This window comes from Pavona decussata, unplaced genomic scaffold, assembly GCF_977016875.1.
Source record: "Pavona decussata unplaced genomic scaffold, jaPavDecu1.1 SCAFFOLD_193, whole genome shotgun sequence".
Classification (NCBI taxonomy): domain Eukaryota; kingdom Metazoa; phylum Cnidaria; class Anthozoa; order Scleractinia; family Agariciidae; genus Pavona; species Pavona decussata.
This window is the reverse complement of record NW_028145602.1, coordinates 357,893-371,833: the sequence shown is the minus strand read 5'-3', so window position 1 is coordinate 371,833 and position 13,941 is coordinate 357,893. Positions and strand designations below refer to the sequence as shown.

Here is a 13,941-nt window from a genome sequence, read left to right as displayed (position 1 = left end):
GAAAATATATCATTAGGTAAACTGTTTTGAAATAGCTAAATTGGGACTGTCAACGGATTTACTCTATGACATATCTTCTGCTTTTTTAGTCTTGTTCGGGTTTTTTTTTTGGCCTAATCTATTTTCAGCTATTTTCTATGAAGTCTTTGGTTGAGGATATGTACATCCCGAGTACCTCCCAAAGGAACATTTTTGTGTCGCTGTTCAGAGATGCCCAGGTAAACAACCATGGCACAACATATCATTGTCCCGTGGGAGTAGCTGCAGCAGAAACCCTGCCACTAACCATAACTTTTTTTAGCTTATAGCGAAGAAGTGTTTTCAATTTTCGCTTTTCGTTTAGCTCTTCTAGTCACCACAGCAGATCAGCGTGAGCATGGCCGGCACGGTAAGTTTCTCACCGAGTTTCCCGTTACTGTTTATTTAGTCAGATCAGTTAAAGCTTAAGCTTATTATGGCTCTGAGAAATCTTAATTCTCTCTCTCCTTATGAGTGGATCAGTATTCGCGGTAAAATCTTCTTTTTCTCTCATCAAACGGAAAAAGTATTTACATGTAGCTTCAACTGATAATAAGCTACAGTCAGTTGATCATATTGGTTTTCACGCCATCACCGCGATAAAGCTTGCATTCTGATCTGTAGTTCATGCTTTTCCCCAAGCTCTCTATCAAAATGTTATAATCATTGTACAACCAAGGAGCAAGTGGTTATTTTAAAATAAAAGGAGGTTTGCTAGGACAGAAAACACCAAACCAGTTAGTATACGTTAAAGCTGTTTTACCCTCCCGGCGCGGGGGTGGGGGTGGGGTTGTGGGAGGTGTACTTCACAGTGCTAGGTACATGGGCAGGCTCCTTCTAAAAGGGGTGCCTTTTGCCAAAGAGAGAGAAATTTAAACTTTTAGCGTTACAAAAATAGATTGCAAAGTGAAAGCGTAGAAATTTAATCCAAGTATTTGAAGGGGTAACCTGAACAGAAATTCCTTGTAGAAGTTTTAACAGATTAATTTCGGTAATATAGAGGATGTTCTTCTGTTTTTGGTTTATCTTTGCGTATAAGATAGGCTTTTTTTTATGTATTTGAAGGGAATGGACCTCTGAACACAGCCTCCTTGTATGGAACTTTATTGATTACCCCCTCCCCTCAGGGAACTTAATTAACTAAGTACACATAGTGCAATTTTTAATGTTGAACTGTCTTAAATTTTGATTTGTTGCAGCCATCATTGCGTGGAAATGTCACTTTCTTGCAAGGGTTTCGTTACCTTTTTTATGCTGTGACACCAAAGGAAACTTCATTTACACAAGTTGGGGATGTGCCAGACTATGTAAATCAGGTTAGCCTGTGAATAATGTAAAAAATGGATCAGCAAAATGAATAGTTATTTGGCTTACTACGTTGAGTCACCCCCGCCATTCATCCCAGTTCCTTCCCCTTCTCTTGCAGTTCCCACCCCTTTCTTCCTCCATTCCCACCTGTTTCATTCCAAGTTCCCACCCCTTTCTTTCCCAGTTCCCACCCCTTTCTCTCCCAGTTCCCACTCCCTTCTTTCCCAGTTCCCACCCCTTTCTTTCCTAGTTCCCACCCCTTTCCTTCCCAGTTCCCACCCCTTTCCTTTCCAGTTCCCAACCCCTTCTCTCCCAGTTCCTGCTCCCCTTTTTTTCCAGCTCCCACTACCTTCTTTCCCAGTTTTCACCCCTTTTTTTCCCAGTTCCCAACCCCTTTCTTTCCCAGTTCCTACCACTTCTCTCCCAGTTCCTGCTCCCTTTTTTTTCCAGTTCCTCCCCTTTTCTTTCAGTTCATGCCCCCATGTTCAGTTCCTTTTCCTTCCTCTCCTTCTCCCAAGGTGGGAGGGCATTGCAGTTTGAATGCTTATGAAGTGTTCATTGTTTAATCTGTCCTAGTTTTTTCAATCAGTGAACCCTGTGTCTTGTTTGTCATGAGAGACTGAGTGATCAATCACATATGATTTCTAAAGATATTGACGGAGAAAAATAACTGTTTGTCTATTTTGCTTGAATTGCTGAGGAGATGAGGAAATTAATGACATTTCTATTGACAAAAATAAATAAACTTAATATTGCTAGTGTATCTATCATATTTAATTTTATAATATCCTTTTGGTCGATCTCTAGGCTGTTCCATTTTTCTTTGGTGCCATAGCGCTGGAGTACATATTAGCTTTCTTGACCAATCTACCAAGACTGAGGTTGAATGATGCATTCAGTTCAATATCTGCTGGAGTATTTTCTGAGTTGCCCAAGTATGCTGGAATAAGACATTATATTGTGTTCATGCCGTGTTCATGATCCTATATTTACCATTTTAAGGATGGTTCCTGCTAATAAAAAAAAAATAGAAAAGTTAAGAAAATAGAGATTCTAATGGACGGCAGTCCAAGCTGCGCAAAATGAATGCACAGTACGAAAGGAGGCACCATCCTTAAGACAAGTCAATAGTCAATTTAGACACAATGATGCAGATGACTGCGTCATTTCAGCTTCATGCTGAGAGGTTATTTTCACCCGTATAATCTACAGTAAAGTTCTAAATATAAGCCCCCCTCCCCCAGAAATACAAGCCATGGAAATCCTTTTGACAGCAAACCCTTCCAAATGTAGATTATAAGGGGGTTTAAGTTTCTGATTAGAGAAACTTGTGGTACATCAGTGGGATAGTGGATATGATGTATGGTTTTATCAACACTACTGATCGAGTTGATAAATTTGGCCACTGTAAAGAGATTCAATTGCGTCTAGGCCTTTGTCGGAGACGGAGGGCTAGCACTTGAAATGTCAGCACTTGAATCTCTTTACAGTGGCAAATAACCTTCCAGATATAAGCTGTTAGCTAAGTGTTTCAAGGTAATTTATTTTTATTGTCAAATCCAACCAGTTAATTCCAAATGCAAATTCCCTACAGTAATTAAGCTATTTCCAAAAGTAAGCCCTGTAAAATTCCTTGAAATGAATATTTAAGCCTGGCTAGGCCGGGCTTACAATTGAATTTTTAAGTGTGAAGAGGGTGTGTGCCTCCCCCCCCCCCCCCCACCCCCACCCCTTCAGCCAGAGTTTTTGATTTTTGAGTCATTTTGGTCTGCAAGTGGGTGTGGTTTTGCCATCAAGCTTATTGGATGAGAAGTAAGGCCGGTACCTGAGGCATTTTATTTGCTGCAGATCAGCTCTATTCTTGTAAACAAGCTTTCTATCATGGGCAGTTCACTGGCTGCTATTTAATATATTAGTCACAGAAAACCCAGAAATTCTGGTGGTAAACTCAAATGGTACAGGTTTTAACCACTTGGAATGTTTCTGAACTGATATTGTACTGGGCTACCAGTGCTTATAGCTGAAGTGATGCACTGTTACTGTTATGTTTGGAGTTTTAGTTGATGCTGGCATATTTTGTGTACATAAATTAATTCACCTTTGGTTTTAGGACAAGCTAATGTTTTAAATATTAAAAGAATAAGGTTTAATATGCACAATGTGACCACCGTAAAAATGAAGTCAATCCCAGCTGCTTTCTCTTTTACTTCATATTAGGCCACCATATAAATTTGAGAACTTGGCGCATTTTGTTTTCAAAATCTACACTGATCAGACCAAATCAAGTAGGCAGGAATGAATTTTCTGATGTTCTTTTGTTTTAAGCGGAGCAAAATAAATCAACCAGCATTTGACTCCTTTTTTGTTTAAAATGTTCAAATTTAAGATAAAGCAATGCCTGGATTACTTTAAATTGCATGTTTTTTGTGCTAGTACATAGTTGTAATTTAATTCTTTTTTTTGGGCCTCATTAGGTTAATCATATCAAGTTTTACGCTTGCCCTTTACGCATTTGTTCACAACAATTTCTGTCTGGTGAATCTGCCTTGGGATAACCCTTGGACATGGTACCTTTGTTTTATTGGAGTGGACTTTCTCTATTATTGGTTCCATAGGGCAGCGCATGGTAAGACTGTGGTCTTCACAAGCAAATCTATAGTGGCCATTGTTAATTACAGTAGTTTATTTAATAATTTGTTACAGCTGTTTCGCTTCAAAAGCCTATGTGTGATAATAATTAAGCAAACTTCTAACATTACTCCAGAAAGGCTTTCTGGACATGAAGCTTTAATTAATATATATTTGGCCTTTTCTTAATCCTATTACTTAATCTTGGAATTAAGAAACAAAGGAATCTGAAAAATGTGCATTTTTGTGCATGCAGAAAGTATTATAGTCATGTTAGAATTTTGATGTTTTGAATTGTGGTTCCCGGTGCATTTGTGATGGTGACCCATTGGCCTGTTCGGCTATGAAGAGTGATGATGATGATGATGATCTTACATGCTGTTACATTAGGATCTACAGGGGCTTAATTTAGGTATTAAAAGGGCCTTTCATTAAAATATTTTTAACGAAAGGGGTACCATTTGTCAATGGAAGGTGTACAAAAGGGGTACCTTCTCTGCCAAAAATGGTATATAAAAGGGTAAGGGGTCAGACCTCGGGGTGGAGCCTCCCCGTATTAAATTTTTTTTAGTTCCCCTCCCCCCCCCCCCCCCCACACTCCCGTGACCTAAATTATCCTCTTTTGAGCATCTTTTTTAAACTAAGTGACTGATTAATTTTTCATAGAAATCAACGTCCTGTGGGCAGCCCATCAAGTACACCACAGCTCAGAGGACTACAACCTCACAACTGCCTTAAGACAATCTGTGGTTCAGAAGTATACCTCTGCAGTGAGTACTCAATATGTCAAGTTATTTCAGACATCATAAAATTCATGATGAGGTATAAAGAATGGAACCAGGGGTAACCCATGCTTGTAGGGACATTATAGCTTTAAGTTAACATAATTTCTGTGAGGCTGACAGAAATAAGGTTATGTCTGTTTGTGAACTGTACGTATGACAAGCTAGTGTTCAATTCTGACTGCCCACTGACCCCTCTACAGCTTCCTAGGTCAAATTGAGTTTTTGGCATATGAGCCTAGGCCCCCAAGCCAACAACTTCTCTGGTAATTACCCAGCTGCATGAGATTTCCCTCTGGTATAGTTGGTGATAGTTTGCAGAGTTGGATATAACCATCTCGTATCCAACAAGTTCAAGTGGAATGTATATATATTTTTTTTATTATAAAAACAACCTGTCCACAAAATCTTGCTAAATCAGTCATACATGTCATACACTTGCCATATTTGTGGGTGGCCATGATAAAATTGCTTATATACCATGACCACTTGACCAGTTTTAATTGGTTTAAAAACTCTGGAATTGTATTCTCCTGATGACCCAGTTTATGTACTAATTCATCTTATCCTATGGAAGAAATATAGCAACACAGAAAGCAAAGCCAACCCAGAATGCTGCAAATTACTTCCTACTTTATCTGATGGCCAGCTACAATAATTATTGCCACAGTACTAGGTCATTCATTGGACAGATGCTGCAGTTCAAGATAAGCTTTCTCTTTGGCACTATGTTTTTTCAAGCCTTAAATTAAGCTATGTGACTGAAGAAACAGTGAGAAGTTCAATGTGATAATGTGACCAGAAAGAATGGATATAGTCGCTTAGATTTACTTGTTGAGTGATACAGGGGTGTATTAAAAGTTTTTCAAACCGTGCTAAAATGGCCTACTCTTTCCAACCGTAGAACTTATTTATCTTTAATTGAATGTTATAGGATAGTTTTTGGATTTTATCATTTAAAATTTGAAGACTTTTTTGATTTCGCCACAACTCGGTCTACAAGGGCAAATCATCAATACAAGCTCTATGTCAAACCAGCACGACTCAACTGTTATAAACATTCTTTTTTCGTTAGAACTGTGAAACTATGGAATGAACTACCTGGTGATATAGTGGAAGCTGATAGCTTTCAGCATTTTAAATCTAAGCTCAAAATGTATTTAAATATTTGACTTTAAAGATCTCGATTTATGTATACTTATTTTTGTTTTTCTTTTATTTGAGGGAGTTTTCGCATAGGGCTAACCTCCAAACTTCCTTTTCTAGAAGTACTCTTCTTCTTAGTTTTATTTGGTTATATAGTCTGCTTCTGGAATAAATAAAGTATGTATGTATGTATGTATGTATGTATGTATGTATGTATGTATGTATGTATGTATGTATGTATGTATGTATGTATGTATGTATGTATGGAGGCTACTTAATTAACATGGTGAACATTTCAAATCCACCGTGAATTGGATGTAATGCCCTTTGGGCTGTGCAATTTACCTGACATTTTTGAGAGGCTTACAGTTTTAAATAAGTGGAACAGGATGACTTACAATTGAAGAAGCTTTGGAATGTTCATCCAGGGTAAACTGTTTTCTAACCATTCCGTCATTGGTCTCAGATGAAGATTAGAATCCGCAGATTGTCCATGTGATGAGTTTATGATTGCAACATCACACAGGGTCTTGACAATCTGCGAGGCAGCGAGCCAGCGAGCCATGCGAGGCAGACGTGCGAGGCACTCAGGTTAGCCTAAAAAACACTCCGGTTAGCCTAAATAGCACTCAGGTTAGCTTAAATAGCTCCCCGGTTAGCTTAACGGTTAGCATTTATGTTGGGGGTTGTTCATGCCTTGCAAGCCTCGCATGTTTTGTTCATGCCTCGCACGTCTGCCTCGCATGCCTCGCACGGCTCGCATGGCTCGCACGTTTGGCTCGCTGGCTCGCACATTGGCAACACTCCATCACACACACCGTGTTAAGGGCTCTGCAGAGATACCCCTAACTCCCATTGAACTATCTCTTCAAAATCGCAGAGAAAATGAAGTGGACTCCAGAGCTCTGAGTTTTGAAAGAGTTGTTGTAACCTGGGAGTCAAGAGACGGCAAGAAGAAAGTGACGTTGTTTGGTTGATATAAGATTATCATGATAAATCACAACTGAGCTTGAGTATTACATGTAGTGTTAAATGGAAAATACTTTTCCAAGTTGACAATCATTTCAAACATTATCCTGCAATTAGGCCCGACGTTTGCTTTAATTGCTACATCAAATGTTTCACTCTACTGTAAACAAGCTAATTTAGTAAATAGGTTAAATATAAGTTGCCTGGATAGTAGTTAAATAATACTGTCACTAATCTGTCTGAATTTATTGTAAAAAAATATCAGTTGCTAATTGACTTAAGTTTGGTTCTCCTGTAGTTCTTTTACGTACCTTTGGCCTTGGCAGTGCCTCAATCTTCTTTGTCCATACTCAGTTTAACTTACTTTACCAGTTCTGGATTCATACAGAGGTATGTAGTTTTTAACCAGCCATTGCTATAGTGGCACTCTAATTAAGTATTACCCATCAAGTTTCTATTTTGCTTCTGTCACTCAACTCAGACATTCACTTTTTACTTTGTTGAACCCAAACTTAATCTAGACATCAGGCTAATTGTAAAACACAATCACCAGTTCTTTCGAGACTTGTATATCTCAGCTACAAATATTACATGGGGCTTCATTCACAGCATATTTATCAGTTTCATGCATTGCTGTAAGTCAACCTGCTATTCATTTAAAGTGCCTATGAAATAAAAAGTACCTTCTGCTTATTTAAATGGCCTTTCAACTGAGCATAGGTACTTAAATAATTTAATTAATAGATTAATAGATTTTATAGTTTGAAGTTTTAAAGGGTAACCAGTTAAGTGGTGAATATGTGTGAAGTACGTGTCGTGTCACTCCCTTGAATTTTCTGTGATTTGTATCTGTCCTCCAGATAGTACGTTCAATCGGACCTCTTGAGTACATTCTCAACACTCCGAGTCATCATCGTGTGCACCATGGTAATAGTTTACATATGAATCAGATACTGTATACAGTGCCAGTAAACAAAATATGGTTAAAATATTCCAACATTTCTGAAAATGAATCGGAAGGTCATTTAAACATTTTCAATCAGTTACGTGACTGTAGATCTTGAAATAAAATGTTTCAACTATTTTAATTCAGATGGCAGGTTTTAATAGTATCAGTAATGGTCAAGCTAAGAAAAACGTATTGTTATTGACAGACGTCTATTGGAGCTCAGGGTGTTTGAAAGAACATTTCTTGCTGTATAGCCATTTTAAACTGAGTGTAACAAATTTATGTCATAGATTTTTAACTTAAATGTTGCTTTGTATTTGTTTCAGGAAGAAATCCATACTGCATTGATAAAAACTATGGTAAGTAAACCATTAATAATGATTTACAAGCTGTGAATTTTGCATCTGGTTAGGTATCAGATGACATTTACTCAGTAAATACTCGATTATCCCTTCGAGAACATTAAAATCAATGAAAACAGTACGTTTATCCCTTTTAATTCAAAGTGCTGGTTTTAATTTAAATTTGCAATTTCAGGTGGAACTTTGATTATCTGGGACAGAATGTTTGGTGAGTTAATTATCAGGTCTTGTTATTATTTTTGAAGTACCTTTACCATTTGGTCTCAGCAACGCACCAGACACTTTTCAGAAGCTAGTGTGTCCTTGCCAGGTTTCAGTAGTTGATGTTCCAAATGTGCTTGGTTGTCGTAACTGCAGTGAGTTTTGTAATGATATTTGAGGTTCCTATAAGATTGTGGCGTGGATTGAGGCTGACAGTTGGCCATCTTACTGGTAGGCATGACCTCATATTATGTTATTAATGGAGCTAGACCTTGTCATTTTCCTCCAAAACAGATTCTTCCTTTCAAAAATGAGTAAGCTACGCAGCATCCTGTGAAATTAGTGGAAATGTATTTCATTGTATGTCTGCGTGCTAAGATGAGTACTAAATGCTGGTGTAATAAATTCCCCCCTTGGTTGCTAACCATAGTTGGCAAGGAAGTTTGGGTCACCAGAAAAAAAAAAGGAAAAAATCTTAGGCTTTTTCCAATGCTAGTGCTTCTCTATTTGACACTGTTCCACCTCTTTGGCGGGCAGAATGAATCATGTCAATCGGTGATCACCCCTTTACCACTGTATGCTTTGTTTGAAGACTGACCTTCCAGTAAAGTGAAAATCATCAGCTATCAGGGAACCTGGGCCTGGCACATTCATTTATGGTTTCTATCATGTTCTCAATTTTATATTTTAGGGACATTTCAAGCTGAAACTGATGAAGAATTAGCATATGGTCTGGTTCATCCACTGGCTAGTTGGGATCCCATTTATACACAGGTTAGGACAACAATAGTCGCAGCACAAGCTGGTAGCTTGAAACTATAGATGTTTAAATGAAATTTCGTTACCCTCTTTTGCTCTTCATAGCTCTGCCACTTCTCCTATATTTGGAAAACAGTTTGGGAAACACCAGGACTAACGAATAAGGTAGTGTCAATATACAAACAGAATTTTATTGTCCTAATTAATGATCATAATGATAGAATGTTTCCGTTTTAAGTAACCAAAATAAACGGTAATAAACCATTTCTGTTTCGTAGCTATCCTTGATATTCAAAGGTCCTGGTTGGACTCCTGGCAAGCCTCGTTTGGGTGACCCTGCAGATCTTCCAGAGGTAACATATTCTTTTTTGTGTGCTTCAGCTTTTTAATGGAGCAAATCTTTGATTCTTTTTTAACTCGTGAATGCGTGTAGCGCAATGAACGAGTTATAGCGATAGCTGGCTTTTGACTTGGTTGGTTGGTTGGTTGGTCGGTTTTGTCGTTAACTTTCGGGCGTGCGCAGTAAATGAGTTTTAAATTCAATTAGTGGAAAAAACACGCGAACATTTATTGTTCACGGCGCATCAGGAAATTCTTATTCAAAATGTAGAGAATAATTTGACGATCATTTAGTGCAAGAATGGAGATTTTTCGTTCAATCTGAGCAAAGTTACAAGTTTTTTCAGTTTTTCAGAAAGTCCGGGGTCGTAAACTCAATTAGTGAAAAAAAAACGTGAAAATTTTTTTCACGACGCGTCAGAATTCTCTCATTCATTCTGTAGAGAATAATTTGACAATCATTTTAGTGTAAGAATGGAGACTTTTCGTTGAATCTGAGCAAAGTTATAGGATTTTTTCGTTTTTTTTTCTACAAAGTGCGGTTTCTTTTAAGAATTAAAAATAATTTAATCTAGAAATAATTTAATTAAAAATAATTTAATTTGTCAGTTTTCACGCGAAAGCGGAACGTGCCATGTCACGCATCATTGACGTCGTAAACAAAATTATGCAAATTTCTGGTGAAATGAACACTTTAAGATCTTGTCAGCTTTCATAGAGGTTTCAAAGGGAAAAAATGTTTCATTTTCGAAATTTACAACTGGTAATTTATGGGAAAGCAAAAGGACGCGGTCGATAAATAATTCTTATTTAGCAAGAGCTTGTCATAGTTCATTATTTTTACTTGAGGATTGCGTGGACTGAACTCCAAAAGAAAAATATCACGCATTTTATGTCGGGCATGAAATGTAATGCGATACTTTGTTGAACAGATTTCCCTTTGTGAGATCGGCTTTCCCTACAGTAATTTTGTAATTTTAATTCCCCAAAAAACTTCACTTGCCCATCGGGCAAGTGATGGTTAGAATCCACTAGCCCGATCGCGAAATCCAGTAGCCCCGGACTATCGGGGACACGAATTTGCATGACGTAGCTGCACATGGCGTGCTTCTATGAACTTTGAATAAAAAAAACACGTGATTTTTTTCAATCGGCGCATCAGAATAATTGGCTTATTCAATCTGTACAGAATAATTTGACAATCATTTTTATAGTACAAGAATGGTCATTTTTCGTTACATAATCGGGCAAAGATATAATTTCTTTTAGCTTTCGAGGAAGTTTCCGTAGCCGTCTAAATTTCAGTTACTATGTGTCATCTGCTTTCACGAGTTGGCTCACAGGAGCCTTTGATCTTTTATGTTTCAAGTACATTTTAGTTATTATAACATTGTCTTATTTTCTACCTTAGATTGAGTATCCCATTCAGAAATATGACAGTTCCGTAGCCCACAGTTGGGCCAATCTGTATCTTCTTGTACATTTTGTTGTTACCTTGGTTGCTTATCAGATGTTAATTGTGAGAAGAATGGTAAGTAATATTAGAATGACACATACAGATGTCACTAAACTGTCGGAATAAAAGCTGTTTTTTATACTAGGAAATGTTTCATTTGTTATTAGATGACAAATTATGATTGCTGGTAATCTGGGACATTTTGACCGCCATTCAGTCAAAACTTTCGGTTGGAAATTTTGGGAACTTTCCATGTCAAACGGAGAGGCATTTTTCCAGTCTTTCCAAACTTGCAATCTCATTGGTACCGTAGATCAAAAAGCGTACCTGATGGCACAAGAAGACTGCAAAATGGGCCTGAAAGTTTTGTGCAAATGGAACAGTTCATAATTCCGTTCCAACCAACTGAAACGGAAAAAGTGGAGAACGTCCAAAAGGTTGTCGGTTTAGTCCGGAAAATTTCCGTCTGATCTGCGCATGTCACTGATTGAACCGAAACTTTTGGCCAAATGGAAAGCATTCCAGGACTGTGGAATTCACAACGAAGTCTGGATGGCACAATTTATTATATTTCAATTTTTTAAAAATATAATTAATCTAGCTGATTTAATTAAGAAAGGTGTGGCCAATTTAAACTTGACGGCTTCTCGTGAAATGACCCCAAAACACATTATTTTGGCCCGGAGAAGGTTCAGAGTTACGCAAACGAGAGAAGAAAGGAGAAAGAACACAGAGGAGAGGGAAAAAGAGGACTATGCATTTTTATGTGTTGTATTATAGTGACTTTGGAGAATTGATCAAAAGAAAACAATTTGCACCGTTGACTCTCAAATTCAAACATGGCTTGAGTGGGCCGGTTTCCAATATCCTGTGAACAGTCTTCCAAAGTCGGGCATAGGACAAAGAGATACCCCACTTGGCAGCCTGTTCACAGGCTACATTTTCAAAAAATCCAGCAAGATATATATTATTATTGTTGACTATGTTTAGTTACAACTGTTTGAAAATTCTTGAAACAGTACTGTTGCAAAATTTCCTCCAACTGAATTATACTAATTTTTTCTATTGTGGTTCAGGTACTGAGCCAACTTCATGTGATTGGAGTGATTTTGTATTTCATTCTTACCATTTCAAGTGCTGGAGCTCTTTTTGATAACAAGTAAGTTACCGCTAACTACTTTCTACTATTTGCCGTTTAAATGTCGGTGGATTAAATCCTTAAGTGTGCATCACCATTCTGTAGAAGTACAACAATTTGCTGAAAAAAAAGTTAACATGCATTGTGAATCATCATTCAACGTTCAACGTGACATAAGCTTTTCAATACTCTGGGTAAACAGCAGAAAATGTTGAACCTTTGAAACAGTTGTTATCCGATGCTGTTCAAAATGAAGTACATAGTGGGGTTTTTGGTGTACGGAAGGTTTCAGTTCTCTACTAATCATTTTCCTTTCTTTCCAGGTGGTATGCTCCTTACATGGAGTTATTCCGCTGCCTTCTGTTCCTCATTGTTGATCTTATTCTTTCGTCCCAAAATGTCGACACTGGAGGTAACTTTAGTAAACATTTTTCTCTACTTGTTCGACTTTGTTTGGCATTTATCAGATAGATGTATGTGTTTGGTGGGTCAAAATTGTAAAAAACTGTACATAGGTAGAACAAATACTTTGTTTATTCAACCATTCACGTACAGGTGCAGATGGAAATTTCATGTGTTTCTGGAAATTTGCAAAACTGATCTTTTGCTTGTCAGATACAAAATTTGTCATCACAACTATATATGTTACTTGTTTGCATAAGTGGAAGAGAACATCTTAACTTTTAGAATCAATTCCATAAATCTTTCTGGTACAATGTTTTCTCATCCACGTGACTGTCCGTGTGCCTCATGTTTTCCAAACTTTGCAGTGGTTGCCTTTTGATTTTTATTGGGAATTCTGATTGGATTAGTGTTCCAATTATTAGCAATATATATGGCTGGTCAGCATGATGTGCTTCCTTCTTATTACAATCCCCATTTCAGCCAATTATGTTACCTGTCTCAAAATACGCTTGACCAGGAAAGGGTTTTGGGTATGCTGACAGCAGGAGAGCTTGCCTGGTTCTATATATATAAGAACTAGCGTGTGAAAACTCATGTCCAAGTAATCAAGACAAAGATGACTTTTTGATGTAATGTTTTTCATTTGATGTTGTCAGTATTTCCTACAAACTTCATTGGTGTGGTCAGAGGGATCTTCATGGTATCTGCCTTTATCTGGATAACGGGCTCCTTGCTGTCTTCCAAGAGATCCAACACTGAGTAAACAGTGTGTCAAGAACAGGCCGTCTTCATAGAATTATATATCAGATGAGCAACACAGCTACACACGACAGTAAAATATATAGCAATATGTCATATGAAAGGATTGATTGTTTAATAAAAGACTGATAATTTCACTTCGTTTTTACAAAAAAAGGTGTCCGAGGGTAAATTCAATTTACTTTGCACTCTCATGTGAATAAGAAAAATATTCATTCCATGTCAGTTATTACATAGCCTAAGGCAAAACGCCTTCTACAAAAGAAGTTTCAAAAACTTATTAATAATAAAACATCACGTGCAGTAGTTTTAAAACCCAATAAAAACCTCCTCCTTACTAGTATGCGGTGTTTAATGTTTTTCTCGTATGCTAATTTCCAACGTTCACAAGAGCATCGTTATGAACTCACTTGGCACACGCTTTTCCAGGAATGTTTTTGAAGCCGTTCAAAAAACTCGCAGCACATGTTTTATCAGGTCTTAAACTACTTGGCTGCGCCTCGTGGTTTTAGATCCTGATAAAACACTGCTGCTCGAGTTTTAAACAGTGTACACACACATATATATATATATTGTAAAAGTTAAGATGAATGAAATAAGAAGCTGTTACAACCATATGCAGCGGTTATTGCATGCATGGCCGTTGATGTGTTTTTACAACAATACTGTAAGTAGGGAAATAAAGTACATTGAAGCAAAACATGTGCTAGTGTTCGTTTTAT

At 37.5% G+C, this 13,941-nt stretch overlaps 1 pseudogene across 1 annotated transcript; it reads left to right on the top strand.

Annotated features, from left to right (window-relative positions):
* Positions 1 to 81: 81 nt before the first annotated feature.
* LOC146461867 (alkylglycerol monooxygenase-like) lies at positions 82 to 13,431 on the top strand (annotated as a pseudogene). Its single transcript, XR_014857278.1, has 16 exons — positions 82 to 388; positions 1,218 to 1,334; positions 2,134 to 2,261; positions 3,801 to 3,952; positions 4,621 to 4,724; positions 7,150 to 7,241; positions 7,712 to 7,778; positions 8,127 to 8,159; positions 8,338 to 8,370; positions 9,055 to 9,137; positions 9,228 to 9,287; positions 9,401 to 9,475; positions 10,873 to 10,992; positions 11,994 to 12,076; positions 12,379 to 12,467; positions 13,117 to 13,431. The product of XR_014857278.1 is annotated as an alkylglycerol monooxygenase-like (transcript).
* The last annotated feature ends 510 nt before the right edge of the window (positions 13,432 to 13,941 follow it).